Source organism: Tamandua tetradactyla, chromosome 23, assembly GCF_023851605.1.
Source record: "Tamandua tetradactyla isolate mTamTet1 chromosome 23, mTamTet1.pri, whole genome shotgun sequence".
Taxonomy (NCBI): Eukaryota; Metazoa; Chordata; class Mammalia; order Pilosa; family Myrmecophagidae; genus Tamandua; species Tamandua tetradactyla.
The window spans coordinates 14,325,025-14,341,299 of NC_135349.1; the positions used below are offsets into that span (position 1 = coordinate 14,325,025).

General features: G+C 40.1%; 1 long non-coding RNA gene across 16 annotated transcripts in view; it reads right to left on the bottom strand.

Annotated features, from left to right (window-relative positions):
• Window positions 1-16,275, bottom strand: part of LOC143667142 (uncharacterized) — a 142,311-nt gene that overhangs the window by 49,201 nt on the left and 76,835 nt on the right. The window contains exon 5 of one of the 16 annotated variants that reach the window (XR_013167877.1): window positions 7-438. The exons of the other annotated variants lie outside the window; for them this stretch is intronic. This is a non-coding gene — a long non-coding RNA (uncharacterized LOC143667142). The remainder of the gene's footprint in view (window positions 1-6; window positions 439-16,275) is intronic. 16 annotated transcript variants of the gene reach the window in all.

Below are 16,275 nucleotides of genomic sequence, written 5' to 3' on the forward strand. Positions count from 1 at the left end.
ATATACCTCATTTGCATCAGGTTCAGAAGATACTTCTCACGCAAATATCCACATTTTATTTCAGGTTATTAGGTAGGTGACTGAAACAGGGAACCTTGAACATGGCAAAGTACATTTTCTCCTATTCCCTTTCACACACACCAGCTTGGTGCCCTGTAGAGCCGTAGGTAGCTAAGCTGATGATTTTGTCCTTGAGATGAACAATTAGAAGGGAAATGAATTCTAAATCTCGAGTGTTAACAAATACTTTAAAATATTAGAACTGATTTCATAGACTGAAGACAAAGCAGTAGGGATTAAAAGCCACTTAAGATCTGTGAAGTTGTGGATTCTGGAGCCTCGGGTTCATTATCAGTAAAGTGGGAATGTCACGGCAGGGTCTACCCCGTAAACATGTCCTGAAGACTAAGAGTACCCGTCGTACTCTTAGCATGGGGCCTGAAAAAAAATGGAAGCATCAATCAATAGTCCTCTTCGTAATATTAGTCCTCTTTGTTGATAATTGACAAACAGCACTTAGGACCTGCCTTCCTATATGTGGCGCACAAACCAACCTAAAGGCAATAAGTACACTCAAAATAATAATTGCCTCGTGAGGCCAAAACTCTTATTCTATCTATCTACCAGTGACTTACCCAGAACCAGAATTTGAAGGCAACTTTCTTTGACCGCGGAGCAGTTCTTCACACTACTTGATTACTGCTGCTGTCAACAGTTGAGGGGCATGAAGGTCATCTGAAGATGTGTCCCCCCACCCCTGTTTCCCACAAAACTCCCAGGGGAATAAAGAAGAAATAGAGAACCAGGATACATCTCAGAACCTTCTCCACAAATCCCTCTCCAGAAAGACAGCACCTGCAGCAGGGCAAGCCGAGCTAAGGGATCCTCAGGCCCAAAGATGCACAGACAGCCAAGGGGTCAAAGCTGCAGGGGCCAGGGCAGAGAAGGGAGGCCCAGGAGAAAGAAAAGGGGAGCCGCTAGGACTCAGTTCACATCCAATCTAAAGATGGGAAGAAGAATATTTTCCATTGTGAGAATCATTGTAGTAGCTGAATGTCATTAACCGATTTTTCTCAAATCATATTTTTCTCAGATGACAAAAGTGATACACATTCATTAAGTGTAGTCGACTTGGAAAATACCCAAAGTAAGAGGAAGAAGATAAGTTACCTATAGCATCATCGCCAGAGACAATCGCATTTAACAGCCTGATGTATTCATTGTTGATTTGTTTTATATAAATATATATATATATTTGAATACAAAAAAAAACACACCATACTGTTCTTGCTATTTTTTTAGCCTCCTTTTTCCAGATAATATCCATCCACTTTTCCCCCAAATCATGAGCACCTGCCTCTGAGTTTCATGGGAGAACATTTAAAGCCTGCGAGCATGGTATTCTCCTTTTACATATTTTAGACTTAATCAGTTTCCAATTCTGACATGTTGAGGTGTTTTCTAGGTTTTTACTATTATAAGCAATGCTTCTTGCACAAACACATTTACACAGATCATGGCTACTTCTCTAGAATAAATTCTGAGGCATAACTGTTAAGATTAATTGCATGCTTATTTTTTAAGGCTTTTAATGAATACTGCCAAAATGCCCTCCACAAAGAATGTACTGATGTATATGCCTGCTAGCAATGTATAAGAATGCTCTCTTTAAAAATAAGATACGAAAAGCTGCTCAATTATTGAATGCAAGCTGCTCACACGGTTGAACAGTCAAAATATAAATAGATTAGAGCAAGGACAATTCTATTCTGTCCTCTCAACAGATCTGCCCCCCCCCCCCCCGCCCCGCCCCGTGCCTGGACTCCCCTCTCCACCTCCTTCTACCACCACCACTTCAACAGCCCTCACTGGGTCACAGGTTCTTCCCCTCCCCACAGGTGCCTGAATGCTGATGAGGTAATCCGCTGGCAAGATTATCTTCATAAATTCTTATCCTTTTAAAATCCGAACTGCCTCCTGGATTGCTGCTCCCAGGAACATTCTTTTGAAAGTAAAACATCATTAACATATAAAAGGACAGTACACCTGGGCAAGTCACCCATCCGCTCAGATAATACGTCTTCCTGGAAAACTGCTTAACTATTGACACTACATAGAAATCCACTTCTAAAATCCCAATGGGTATGGCCCATTTGTTTTCCCTTACTGAGAAGAAAGTCTCATTGGTGCCTAGGCCAGGTTCACAGCAGAGAAAGATTGGAAGCTACTGACAAAGTAATCCCTTGAATTCAGGATCAATCCAGCTCCACTCTCTTGGAAGAAAGCTAATTCATGGCAGAAAACTGTGATTAATTTTAAGAATAAACAATATTATGACTCAAGTGACTTATGCATTACTGGAGAGACAAGGCATATTTAATAGACTTACTCAGATATGCGATTCTTTCCTTAGCTCAGTAAAGTTAAGTGTGGCAAAAGTGCCAGAAACAGCTTTGCATCCGGAATATGCAATTTAAAATAAGTAAAGATTACTCCCAGGTAGTTTATGGCTTTAACTACATTGAGGCATGTCCCTGTAGCAGACAGCATAATGACTCTCATTTCATTTTTGGTTTGTGCCAAATATCTTCAGTTAGTTTTGCTTTATTGGCTTCATGCAATTTATTGCAGCACTAGAATGCGATTGTAATGCAACTAGTATTTTAGTTTTATCTTCCAATGGTAATTTTTCTTCTTTATAGTGCCTATACTGTCTGCATTAATACAAGCCATAGAGATTATACAGTGGGGAACCTTGTTTTCGGCAGCAGCTCCCTTTCTCATGAAGAGTCAAACCATAAGAGCCAAGTATCTGCCAGGCAAGAAGAAACAACATAAATAACAGCGTTTAGAACTCAATAAAGTGATTTATTTGACAAAAAACTGCTAGAAAGCCTAATTTTCCCATTGATTCAAAAAAAGGCAAAATGTTCTTAAAGATTTTCTGTTTAAAAGTATTCTTCAAATAAATCCCTGGAATGCAAACCCAGTGCCAAAGGTGATAGCATTTGGGGAAGAATGGAATCCTTCAGGTATCTTTCCAGAATATGATTATTTAGCCTGCTTTGCATTTATTGATTTGACCAACTTCACAGGAGAACTGTAATTTGTTAGGGAATTATTGAGCTGTTTCCAATTTTCTGAAATTTGGCTAAGTAATGCACTCAAATATAATTTTATAATATTATCTATAGTTAGGCCAGGTCAATAATGCCTGTCATTTCACGGAAAGTATTCCCCATGCTGTGAAAGGAAGAAAGAGGCCTGGATCTTCCAGCCCTGGGAGCCTCTTATTTGAGGCACATGTGCAGAGCTGGTATAAGAAAGTAACCAATTAAGTCAGATTAGTAATATGTCTATGCTGAAAACATATTTCTCAACCTTGTCCTTGCATCCTGCCTGAATTTTTTCTGTGAATAATTTATCCTATAAGTTACCATGTGTTTCTTTAAGAATCTCCTGCTAAAATCCAGATCTCCAGTGAGGAGGTAACAAAATCAAAATAATATAAATCATTACTCCTTAATAAAATGAATTCATCAAATTGATATACAAATATACAGCAAAGCCATGATAGCATAGTATATGGGATGGGTATATTTTGATAGAGGAGCAGAAGATTCAGAACACGAGTTTGCAGATAATAATCTCAACTGGCACAGGGCCCTGAACATCCAGGGGATTCCATGAAACAGACCAGAATAGTGGACACCAGTGGACAGGAGTGCCAGGAAATCCCAGAGGAGCTCAGAAAGGGAAAATAAAAGGACTCCATAAAAACTAATTGTAGGGGGATGCAAGGGTAGTTCAGTGTTAGAATTCTCAACCCCCATGCAGGAGACCTGGGTTCAATTCCCAGTCCCTGCTCTTCCCAAAAGAAAAAGGAAATCAACAGATGGTGCTGCAATAATGGGATAGTCACATGGCAAAGGAATGAAATGTGACCCCCACCATAAAAAAAGAAGCAACTAACTGTAATCAAACCAACAGATAATTGCAAATGTTGGCAAGGATGCGCAGAAATTGAAACCCTCATACATTGCTGGTAGGAATGTAAAATGGTGCAGACACTTTGGAAATTTCGGTAGTTTCTAAAAGGTTAAACTTAGAATTGCCATATGTTCCAGTAATTTCACTCCCAGGAGTGTACCCAAGAGAACTGAAACCATATATCCACACAAAAGCTTGTACACAAATGTTCACAACAACGTTATTTACAACAACTAAAATTAGAAACAACTCAAATGTTCATCTAATGAAGGATGTGGATAAACAAAATGTGGTATATCTACACAATGGAATATTATTTGGCAATAAAAAGGAATGAGGTGCTGATACATGCTACAACATGATGAACCGTGAAAACACTATTCTAGAGAAAAAGGCCATTCACAAAAGACCATGTATTGTATACAACACCTAGAATAAGCAAGGCTCTAAAAACAGACAATGGATTAGTGGTTGCCTAGGATTTGGAGGGTTGGGGGAAAATGAGCAGTGACTACTTATGGGCATAGGGTATTCTGAGGGGATGAAAAATTTCTAAAATTAGATTATGGTGATGGTTGTACAACTCTAAATATAATAAAAACTACTGAATTGAACATTTTTAATGGGTACATTAAATGGTATGTGTATTGTATCTCAATAAATCTTAAAAAAAAATAATGAATTGTGCCTGGAGTTTACCCAAGTCCCTCGCTCAGTCCTATTATCTATATTTCTAATTAACTTCTAACTAACTTGTACTGAAAGGGCATAGAAATGGACAATCTAGAAATTCAAAATTGAAAGCATAGAGAATATAAAGCTCAAAACCAAATAGAACTGTATTTGAACCTAAGCTTTGCCATTCCTTCAACCCTGAAAGAGACCATTTGCTTGGACCATGACTGTTTGTTCCTTCATTGACCTCTCTTTCCTTAGTGCAAGCATCCTGTACTAGCTCCCAATCTACTCATCATCTGTATTGCTGTAGATCTTCAAAATAAGTTCCATATTTTAAGTTTTCATTAATAACATTCTGGGATCCAAAGGATTCAAAAATAACAACCACAAAACAATACCTGATCACTCAACAAAGGCAGGTCAAGCTCATTCCTGATCACGGCCCAACACGTCTGAGCCACTAGGAGAATGGCAACCAGCCTCTGACTCTGAATGCCAAAGAAGAAAAGATACAAACCTGACAGTAATAGGGAATTGGCCTCACAACTGGAATACATAGGAAGCTACATCGAAATTTGTCAAATTTAAATCCTCTCATAACAATTCCATTTGCCAAAAATGTACTTTTAATGGAATTTGGATTTAACCTCAATATATTTGATGGCATAGTTGACCATAACATGACTTTCATAAGGAATTGTAGAAGAAAACAAAAACAGATATCTACTGACACCTGAGAGAGTTAGTCTTTTGGAATTATTGTCTGAAGATGACTTCTCCAAGTTTCATAAGCCCAGAATTGTCCATAGTTGAATATGTAAAACTCTTCCACAACAACTCATCTCATTACCTTTAGGACAAAGTATAGATGTTTGCCTCAATCCTTACTGAAACTTCTACACAAAATGACTCTTTAGACTTCTTTTTTGCTCTTCTGTTTCTGGCTTGTTTTGTCTCACTAAATGCCCCACAGGTTCATTCACAATGTTGCATGCCTCACAACTTCATTCCTTTTTGTGGCAGCACAATATTGGATATGTATACACCATTTTTTGCCAATCTACTTCTCATCTCTTCAGATTTTAGATTCCTCAGTCTAAACATAAAGTACGGTTTACTCTGTACAAAAAAAAGAGCTTTCTGTCTTCCCTCAAAGTCTATAGATTCATCAACTTGCTGGATTAGACTCAGAATTCTGTATCATCTTTCTTCTTAGTGAGCCACAGAGCCTGTTCACTCAACCAAATATCTTGCATAAGGAGCAAAAAAGATTTCAAGTATAACTTTTCCACAACTTATCCATTAGTACAACTCCACACCTTGCTTCTTGCACATGATAAATCTTTCTGAGAAGTCAGTTATGAACAATGAAAGACTTTATAACACATTTATTCGTCTATCATCAGTCTTTGATTCTGTGGACAGGGACTCTCTAGGCACTAAACTTGATGATCTTGGCAAAAATTCCAGGTGGTCATCATTGCTTAAAACCTGTATCGTAATGCCATTGCCAAAATCCCAATGGCTAGGAATGATCTTAAGCCAGAAAAAAAATCCCTTTTTAAAGAGAATAAAACAGGCCTGTCTGAGCCCAAATGCATCTTAACTTATCTCTTAACAACTGGGTTCATATTTTAAAATATTATACAGAATGTCTGCCATTCCACCACAGCTAACAGAAGACGGACGAGTATGCTGCTGACAAGGTTTTACAACACAAGGAACCTTAAGACCCGGTTCAAGCTGTCGGCTAATTGCTGACAAAAAAGAGCAGCTCAGATTCAACTAAAGCAAAAAGAAATGATTGATTTGGGGCAGGAATCTGTCAATGTTCAAACAGACAATATTACCGAGCTCTATCCATCAAGTTAACACATGACATAATCTGAGGGTCCAATTTTTAGTTAATTCACCCTGATGGGCCTATCAGGAGGTTGTGAGCTTCCAAAGAGATTTCAGAAGGAGTGCCCTTGAAGTTAATTAATATCAGGGAAGCCAACTAGAACCACAGCCTTCTGATTTTCCTCTACAAAATGTTTTCTTCCTGGTTTTATGATGTGGAATTATAGGGTCTCAAATGAGAACTTCTCCAGGCATTCAAGTATATCTCTAGCTTCATTTTGAGGCTAATGTTTTATTTTGATGAAAATGTTTTCTTGTCTACAGGCTCCCCTGTGTGTTACCTCCATGCAAAGCTCAGGTAACCCCTTCTTTGGAGGCAAAAAGCACAGGCTTTTACAACTTTCCTGAATAGTCATCTTTGTCAACTGGGATCTAAAAATACATGTCTATTATTTCACTGAAAACATAAATAGGCCCATCCGGAAAGCTCATCATTACATTGCTAGTTGGGGTTCTTGACTGCAAAACAAACAAACAAACAAACAAAAAACACCTGAAGCGCACTCTGCATGATCAATCAGAAAAGGAGGGATTTGTTTGTTTGTTTGTTTTGAGGGATTGTCTGTTCATTATTTTAAGGATATTGGTTAATTCAGGGAATCATCATGGGATGGAGAACAAGATTTGAGGTTCGGTTTCTAGAAATAATGTCTAAAACCATACCACAGAATGGAGCTGAGAAGAAACCATTGCTACTGACCCTGAGCTCTGGACACTTCATTTGGCCCCTCTGCCACATCAGCATGGGGAATTCCATCTTGCCAGCACTGTGCTGCCTCTTGTATGGAAAAAGCCCCTTGTCCCTGTACTTTTGTAACTCTGAAACCTAAGTCAGTGGATATATCTGGTTGGCAGAGCCTCAGTCACTTGCTTGGCCCCTAGTTTCAAGAGACACTAGGAAAACAAGCATAGACTATTTTTAGGGTCTAAACAAGGTAGTTTTTGCCTCAACGATGACCTAAAAAAAAGGATCTCCATGAGCAAAGAAAGGGGTTCTCTCTATGGCCATGAAAAATGACAAAGATCCACTACAACTGCCATTTGGGTGTCATAATTCCAAAGCATTATTATAATAACTAGTATTTAAGAATGATAATTTATGGAAAGAACAAGCTAGCACTCCTTTAGGTCAACAAGGTCAATGGTTCCAAAACCTAACTATTTATCAGAATGATAGGGGACCTTTGTTCAGGTCTCATAAATAGAGATTCTGATTTGGTAGGTTTGAACCAGGGCCTTGGAATCCGTATTTTTAGCAAACTAGGTAAATTCAAATACAACCAGTCTTCAATCATTTGGTAACTATCTGTTGAAACCCTGTCTTTATAATCCTAGTCTAAAGACTGTTTCACAGAAAGCAAATAGTGGCCTGTGTTAGTTTTGCTCCCAGTTAAAGTCAAAGAAATGACCAAATAAATAATCCAGTCTCATATTCTATGAATTTACTTTGAAAAACCAAATTCAAGGAGAATTAATATATCATGATTAATTTAAGAATTATTTCTCTATATAATGAGCTATTATAAAATATTTTTAAATACTTATTCTAAAGAGTTTTTAATGGCATGGGGAGAAAGTCTGTCACACAATGTCAAAGGAAAAAGGCATCACACCCAAAATTGTGTGTGTGTGTTGTGTATAATATGCTCTCACCCATGTAAAATAAATGACAAAGGCAAGACTTAATATGTGAATTTCATACCTTCCCTTCTCTACCCACTAATGACAGAAAGGCTAAGAAAATGGGAAGATTTAAGCAGAGAAGCTAAGTCTGTTAACACAATAAAGACCTAGGAGAGGGAAGAAAGTAAAGAGAAAAGGCCCCAGATCCAAAGGAATTAGGCAGAGGAAGTGTCTTTAGAGAAGTGCTTAGAGCTTTTCAAATGGATCCGTTATGGACTTTTTTAGGGGATTCTGGAATATAGATTCTCTTTTCCCCACTGGATGTAGAAGAGGAAGTATGTAGAACAGGAAAGGGTTTCTCAACCTCAGCACTACTCGCATTTTGGGATGAGTGACTCTTTATTGTGGGGGCCTCATCCTGCACACTGTGGGGTCTTTAGTAACCCCTCTTGCCTCTACCCTCTAGATGCCAGTAGCATCCCCTCCTACCAGTTGTGACAACCAAAAATGTCTTCTAACATTGCTAAATATCCCCTATGTGGGGAAATCACCAGCGAGGACTACTGTCCTGGGAGTAGCTGAGTGCCAAACTGGAACCAAATGCAGAAAGCTCTCTTGAGAACAAAGCTAACTCTGAGCAAACAGAACTGAGAAATGGGGGGAGGGAATAATAGTGGGTTACATCATTTGAGCCCAGAAAAACCTTCCCCCTTTGGTCAGACATAACCTTAGCCAGTTTAGGATGAGGTTTTTTTTGATCATTTGCATATGAAAGCACCCTTTCTAATGCCCTTAATATTCTTCAAGAGAACCAAATAAAGTCTGGTGGAGAAATTAGACAAATGAATCAGTATCCCTAAAAATATCCTCAGCTGGTTAGAGGGATGGGTTGTCTGCTAAGTTCCAGGTAGCAAAAGAGTCTCCTGAGAGAAATCAAAATCCCAAGTTGGCACCATTTGCAGAAACAGAGTCCAAGTTCGCAATCACTCACGAGATGCAGGAACCACATACAAGAATTCAATATAAACACAAGACTGGAACCCATGAAATCTGAAGGGCAAATACGGAACCAGGTGAATGGGACACTCCTGCAACCCAGGGCACGTGAATCACCCAAAGAAAATTCATTTTCACACTAGATGGACTCTCAGGAGAAATGATTTTAAAAGTTGAGATCCTATGTTGATAGGTACAAGATTCCAAAGTAAGCTGTGGGACAGTACTACATGTGGGAATTTCAAAGGAAATAGTCAAGAACTAGTTAAAAGACTCTTATATCGCTCACTCTCATGGCAGGACTTGAGGACTGGCAAAACATTTCTTTGGAGAGAGCTGTTGATGCACTCTCATCAAGGGGGAGAGATAGAGGAAGATAAGGGCAGACAGAATGAACAATTGTCTGATTCCCACCTGAAATATTCAATGGGCGAGAAGCAGTCTTGTAGGCTGTGGACAGAAAAACCAAACGCAAGACAACTGTTTTGGGATCAGCCTACCCTCCAGAATGTGTTGAGGGCACAGAATATATGTGCATTTCCCATGGACTGAATGTGGGTCACATCAAGAGAGAGCTGTCACAGGTACACCTAGAGGTGTGAACGGAATACCACCAAATTCCTAGGAGCAATAAAAAAGTATGAAAGGGTCAAAGGCATGTGTATCACTTACATGAAGGGAACACTACACAGATGTCCCTAGGGACAGAAAGTCTTGAAAGAACCCACAAACACACCTGTGATGGATTAAATCATATACCCAGTTTAGACATGCTCTTGCCTTGATCCTCTCTCCTGTGGAGGTGAACCTATCCTAAATAGGATTTCTTGACAATATTATTTTAGTCAAGGTTTGGCACAACTTCATGAGGGTGGGCCTTGATCTAGGTTATGAGAGTCCTTAATAAGCCAAAGAAATTCAGACCCAAGAGAAAGCATGGGGAGGGGCCAGAAGCTGGAAGTCAGCAAGAACCAGGCAGAGGGAAAAGCAAGCCTTCTAGCATTCCAAACCATGAGACAATAATTCCCATTGTTTAAGCCAACAAATTATGTGGTATTTATCCTAGCAGTGAGGAAATAAGACAATGTCCAATGAAAAACTAATAAACACTTGCCTGCCCTAGATAACACAGAGCCATCTTATGACAGTACCAGTCAACTAGGAACGCTAGTCTCCCCTTATCTTTCTTCTAATCCCAGACGGATCCAAAACCATTGCATTTTGGATCTGGAACTAGAAAAGGAGAATTGGGGAATTAAAGAATTCAGCCATACCTCCCTTTCCAGGATAACCTGCTGCAAGAGAGGGGGGGTGTCTTGTCTTTGAAAGAAAATTGAAGTGCTGATTATTACATGGGAATAAACACATATTTGAGGCAGTGTTATCAATGTAAAGTGATAGTAGAACTTTTATTTCCCAAGAGTATAGAAAAGTCATAGGGCCTGCACAAGTTTTCATCCAAGGGCACTGGAAAAACTAGTCCAACTAAGAAAATTTGAAAGGGTAGCAGAAATAAAAATAAAATTGTTCTCTGATTACATACCATAAGCCACACTTATTCAAAGTACCAGTTGTCTTTGCAAATCACACAAAGAAATAAATGCCTGTGATAGAGACAAAAAGGCAGAATTTATACCCCCAAGAAATTATTTAAAATTTAAATAATTTAAATAAAATTAAAACAATTGTTTAATTAAAATTAAAATAACTGTTTTAAAATTTTAAATATAAAGGAGTAGAATTTATTAGACAAGATGGACATTATGAATTAGGAAAAAATGAAAAAGAGCCAAATAATGGTTTAAAAATAAAAATACGAAAAAATAAAAGTACAGTCTGACATACAAATTATCAGAAGATAAGATGGACAGTAGATTAAACACTAGGGAAAAGAAATTTAGTGAACTGGAAGATAAATCTTAGGAAATCTTCCTGCTTTTTAAAGATGCGGTGTTCCATCGTCAGTGTATTTCTCAGAATCTACTTTTGCCCCCAGTTACTACCCGTTCATTTTAGCCAGGTGTTGCAACTGGGGTGTGTGTGCTATTTCCTTCCAGAGTAGGAGCAATTTTTCCTTTTTAACTATCGGTCAAGAGACAAAGAGGGGGAAGATCTTGAGTTAAGCAAACATCATCATCTGCGGCTTTGCAGGTCTCCAGGGAAAGTAAGGCTGCCTTCCCCAAGCAAAGGAGAAATTATTTTTCTGCCAGGCCGGAAGTATTAGGAAAACTGGAGGAGCCAAGATTCTCAGACTTTTCCACCCAAATGTCTCAGAATTCAGAGTCCCTCCCCCTTCCTATGCCTTTGGCATAGGAGACATCATGAAGTTGTGATAGAACTCTCCTTTGCAGCTCTATCACCTTTTCCATTGATTCCTGAGCCTGGGTTTAGCACAGACTGCCCTGCAGCTATCAGAAATGAATCTCTTCACTGCCCTGGGAGCTTTCTGACTTGCAGTTTGCTTGAGTTGACTGTTAGCTGGCCTGAGTCTACATTTTCTTTTTTCACAGCTTCTATATCAGTCAGGATTTAATCAGAAAAATGGAACTACTAGAAATGATCTAGAATATGGAATTTATTACTGGGATTCAACCTAACTTGAGTGTGGGAGTTAGTTGTACAATAGATACATGGTTGTTATTTCTGCACCTGGTGCTAAGGCTGAAGTCAGCAGGGCAGGCAGTCTGGCCCAGGAGTTAGAGAAGCTAAGGGAGGAGATCGGGCGGGAGCTAGAAGAGTTGTGGGCCCCCCTGTGCTCATCGACAAGGTAAGCCAGAAGATCAGTGATAAAGTATATGAGCTACAACAGATCCTGCCACCCTGCACTGTCATTCTGATTGTAAAACAAATATAGTCAACTTCCAGCTCTTACACAAGAACATGTGGCCAAAGCTAAATCAGACTACACAGCAAAGAGAATTCTGGGCAACAGAGTTCCAGCTTAAATAAATTGACACAGATCAAGTCCACTGCAGCTTGTAAAGCTCTCAATTAAAGTCAACCAGCTCGAAAATCATTACAATTATCATTGTCTCCATATCGTCCAGGTGTCACAGTTACTACATAAGCCCAAGCTTCATCCTCCTGCTGCCCCTCAATCCACTCTTCTCCCAGCGAGAGTCTATAAAACTGTGATACAACCATGGGTCATGAGTTATCTATCACTCCACTTATCACCATCAGTGAGGTCCCTATTGTCTTCTTACCAGAGAAGGATCCCAGTTCCAGAACCCATCCTGAAGGTATGCTTTCTAGACCATCTTGGACCTAATTTCCCCCTGGAAAGCAGAACTCAAGACAAGGATTTATGATAGGCAGTTAATTCGGGGGACAATTCCAGGGCATAGAAATGGAGGATGGGAGAGGAGGAAAGACAATATGTGGTGGGAGATGGGAGGTAGAGGTGGGTGGAATAGAATCCTTGATCCTCACCACTGGAAAACTGGAGCCTGTCACTGTCATGATCTCCAAGAAGCTATGTAAACTGCACCTCAGAATCGTCCACAGGAGAGAGGGGAAAAGGGATATTTATTAACCTTCTCCCCTTTTACATTAGACACATTTTGTACTCAAGGGTGTTAGTTCCCTTTCACTTTTAGGAGGCACATGCATGAGTGCCAGCCATCCCAAAGCCTATGGTCCCAGAGAAGCCCAGGACAGAAAGTGAAAGCTATACAGTACATCTGAACCAGGGGTCTATCAGCCTTCACCTGGTTGCTGCAGCAATGGCCAGAGTGTCAGATGAGAAAAGAGGATGTAAAATGGTTCACAAGTGCTGTCCAAAACAAGAAGAAAGTGGAGGAGGGAAAAGAGTATAAAGAAAAGAGCCAAGACATATTGAAAGCTCTGGCCTCTCAGATAAGGCCTGGCCAGGTAGAAATCTGAGATGCTGACAAGCAGGGGGTCAATTTAACAAGCAGTTACCATGGAACCTCAGGCCATCCCAGCTGCTGGTTGGTGACACATGGGCAGCAGGAGATCAGTACTGCTCTGCACACACCCCTCCAAAGGATCTTCCCATGAAAGCTGCACCTCTTGCTCTCCTAAATTATACTAGAGTGTCTGCAGTCAAACTCCAGATGAAAATGACCGAAGCAAATGAGGGGTCACAATAATAAGGGCAAATACCAGAAGTCTGAATAACCCAGCTATATACATTTTGTTAAATAAGGGATAAGAGAGAGAAACATAAAGACAGAGACCACCCCTGCTATGAAGGAAGGGGTAGAGAGCTAATTCTGTAGACAGCTCAGAAGAATGAGACCTAATCCCCTCTCCAAAGAATCAGGACAAGAGCACTTCATCATGACTTAAACTCTCCCCTGATGTGTTATCATTATCTATTTTGTCACTAAAGAATAGCTGGGATGAAAAGAAGAGAGGTTGAAAATGGGTTTATCTGAGAAAGCTGGCCCATCACAGCCCACCAGTAGAAAGAGAGTCCTTTTGCCCCTCCATCCACCTTCGAAATATTTCCAGAGAGGGCAACAGCTCCCCTAAGATCTGTCATAATCCTTATCCGTGCAGCAAAGGGGCCATCAAAGCAGGAAAGATCATATAGCTGTTAAGATAAAGGTTTGTCTGTTCCAGGGGTGGACTTATCAAGGGTTAGCAATAAGTGAGTTTTGTTGCCTCCACTGCATTTAAAAAGTTCATTGATTTGCAGCTAATACCAAGTTGTCATAGTTTCCTGAGTAACAGCTTGTGGTTTGCAATATCAAAGCCTTTTCCCGAATCAATAATAGCAGATTCACTGAGGTGGCCTGAGCATCTGTAGAAAAGGGAGAAACCCAGAAAAAAGCTGGGGTAGAAAGAAGAAGTAAATTTGGTCAAACGATAAGTGGTCTATAAAAGAGGAAAAATTGCACTTTCCTTCCCAAATCCCTCTGAAGCGGCAGAGATTGAGCCTTTGAAAAATCCAAAATGACTTGCAAAGAGGCCATTGCTTTGAAAAAATATATAGATTAAATATGGGCAAATACATATGTAATAAATTGACTCTATTTCAAGGAAAAAATGTCCGATTGACATTTTTTTTTTTTTTTAAACTTCACGAACTGGTTAAATCTTCATGCTTAATTTTCCACATTTTGAGCTTGGAACATCCAAGCATTTTCCTAGACTCAGTTTCTTGGATGACATTGACCTGGGCTCCTCTTATTCTCCTGGGGTAAAATACTCACTTGCAGATGGGCCCACGTGCAGACTCAAACACACACCAACCCATCATATTACTAAGGGCCCACTGAGAAGATATTCCTCCAGTAAAGTCTTAGTGTCAGTTTGGACTTTCATAGCCTTTCTCAGCCCTTATTTCATTTAACCCTCATGGTATCCATGTTGGGCTGGCAGAGCTTTGACTGGGGAGAAAACTGAGTCCTGTGGGAATCAGAGGATCCAGCCCAGTTCCAGTGATGCCTAGGGCAGACACTGATGGAGGCACTGCATCCCAACGGGCTCAGACAAGCCTAACAATCCTTTCCTCAGCCGACCTCCAGACTGTCACTACCAATGGATAGAAAATGACAGGAAAGATAGAATTTGCCATTCTGAACCCAAGTGATCTGCCCAGGTTTATACAACTAGTTGATTGACTAAAGCTAAATCATGCCTCTTTTGCTACAAAGGTGAGCTTGCTCCCTTTGCTACAATGGAAAGCTACTGCTGTTTGGGGATGTTCATCTTTTTGGCTGCACACAATGGCCAAAACCCATTCCTGCTCACTTTTCAAATTTAAGTTTTAAAGACCTAATGGGGGGGGTGGTGAGGGAAGGCCTCCAAGACATTTTTAAATAATTTAAATTTTAAATTACGTATGTGGTGCACATTATATTTCTATCAGACCGTGTTGCTCTAGGTGATGGGTAGCTATCAGGTATTTTCAAATTAAAAATTAGCATTCTTTGACTTAAATGTTCATTGAGCCCAAAATTTAAAAACAAATAAGGAACATAATTTCAGAGAGAGATAAATGCCAATAAAAAGATGAAGAAGGATAAGGGGATAAGAATAAGATTGGGGTGAATAATTTCAGATAAGGTGATCGGGAAAGGTATCTTTGACGAGGTGACAATGAAGCAGAACATGAAATGAACCAAGGAGCCTGTCATCTGATGATCTGGAGAAGGAATCTTCTAGGAGCAGTAGGGGAAATGGCACCAAAGAGGAAATAGCCTGGGAATATAGAGATGTCAGAGAAGGGAGCAGGAGTCAGGGCACATGTGAGCTTCCTTGTAGACCATGGTGACGATTTTATTTTATTCTTTATTGTAGAATAAATAGAAGGTAAGTAGTGAGTCTGATTCCATTTTAAAAGCTTGCATGACCAAATGTGTAATTTTTAAAGATCACATATGTAAGCTATGTATTTAGTGGAAGAGGGAGAGGATGGATAATGGTGAGGAATCGAGCAGGCTCCCTGCAATATTCCAATTGAAATCATCCAGTGGGAAGTTAGATATACATGTCTGATGGTCACAAAAGAGATGTGGTCAGTAAAGGTATACTGATTTGGGGATCGGTAGCTGTGTCGTTTTGGGTCCTCCTTAGAAGCAGATGTCAAGACAGAATGAGACGTTCGGTGATTTATTGGGGAAAATGTGAAGGATAAAGAGAAGGAAACCAGAGAAGACAGAGACTTCAGACCATCAGACAGGTCTGGCACCTGCAAAGCGGAGGGGCAAGGAAGATAGAACAGAAAGAGTCTCAGGGTGCAGCATAGTTCCAAGAAAGGTCTGGCCAGGACTACATGGAGTCCTCATGTCACTGCAGGAATGGTCCTGTCCTTAGCTGAATAGCCTGTGGGAAGCGCAGTAGCAACACAAATGTGGGGTGGATCCAGAAAGGCAGCAGGGGCCATATGTCCATTAATAACACTCCCCAGAGCCCACAGCAGGAGATCCGAGAGCTCATTTTCATGGCCACCACAAGCAGCTGAGGGTATGGATGGAGCCATCCCCGCCTGCCTTCACAGGCACTTAGTTCCTACATATTCAACCCATCCATCTGTGGTGATTGAGTCATTTACCCCAATAAAAGATGGGTTCTTAATCTTAATCCGGGTTCCTGTGGGTAAGAACCTATTTG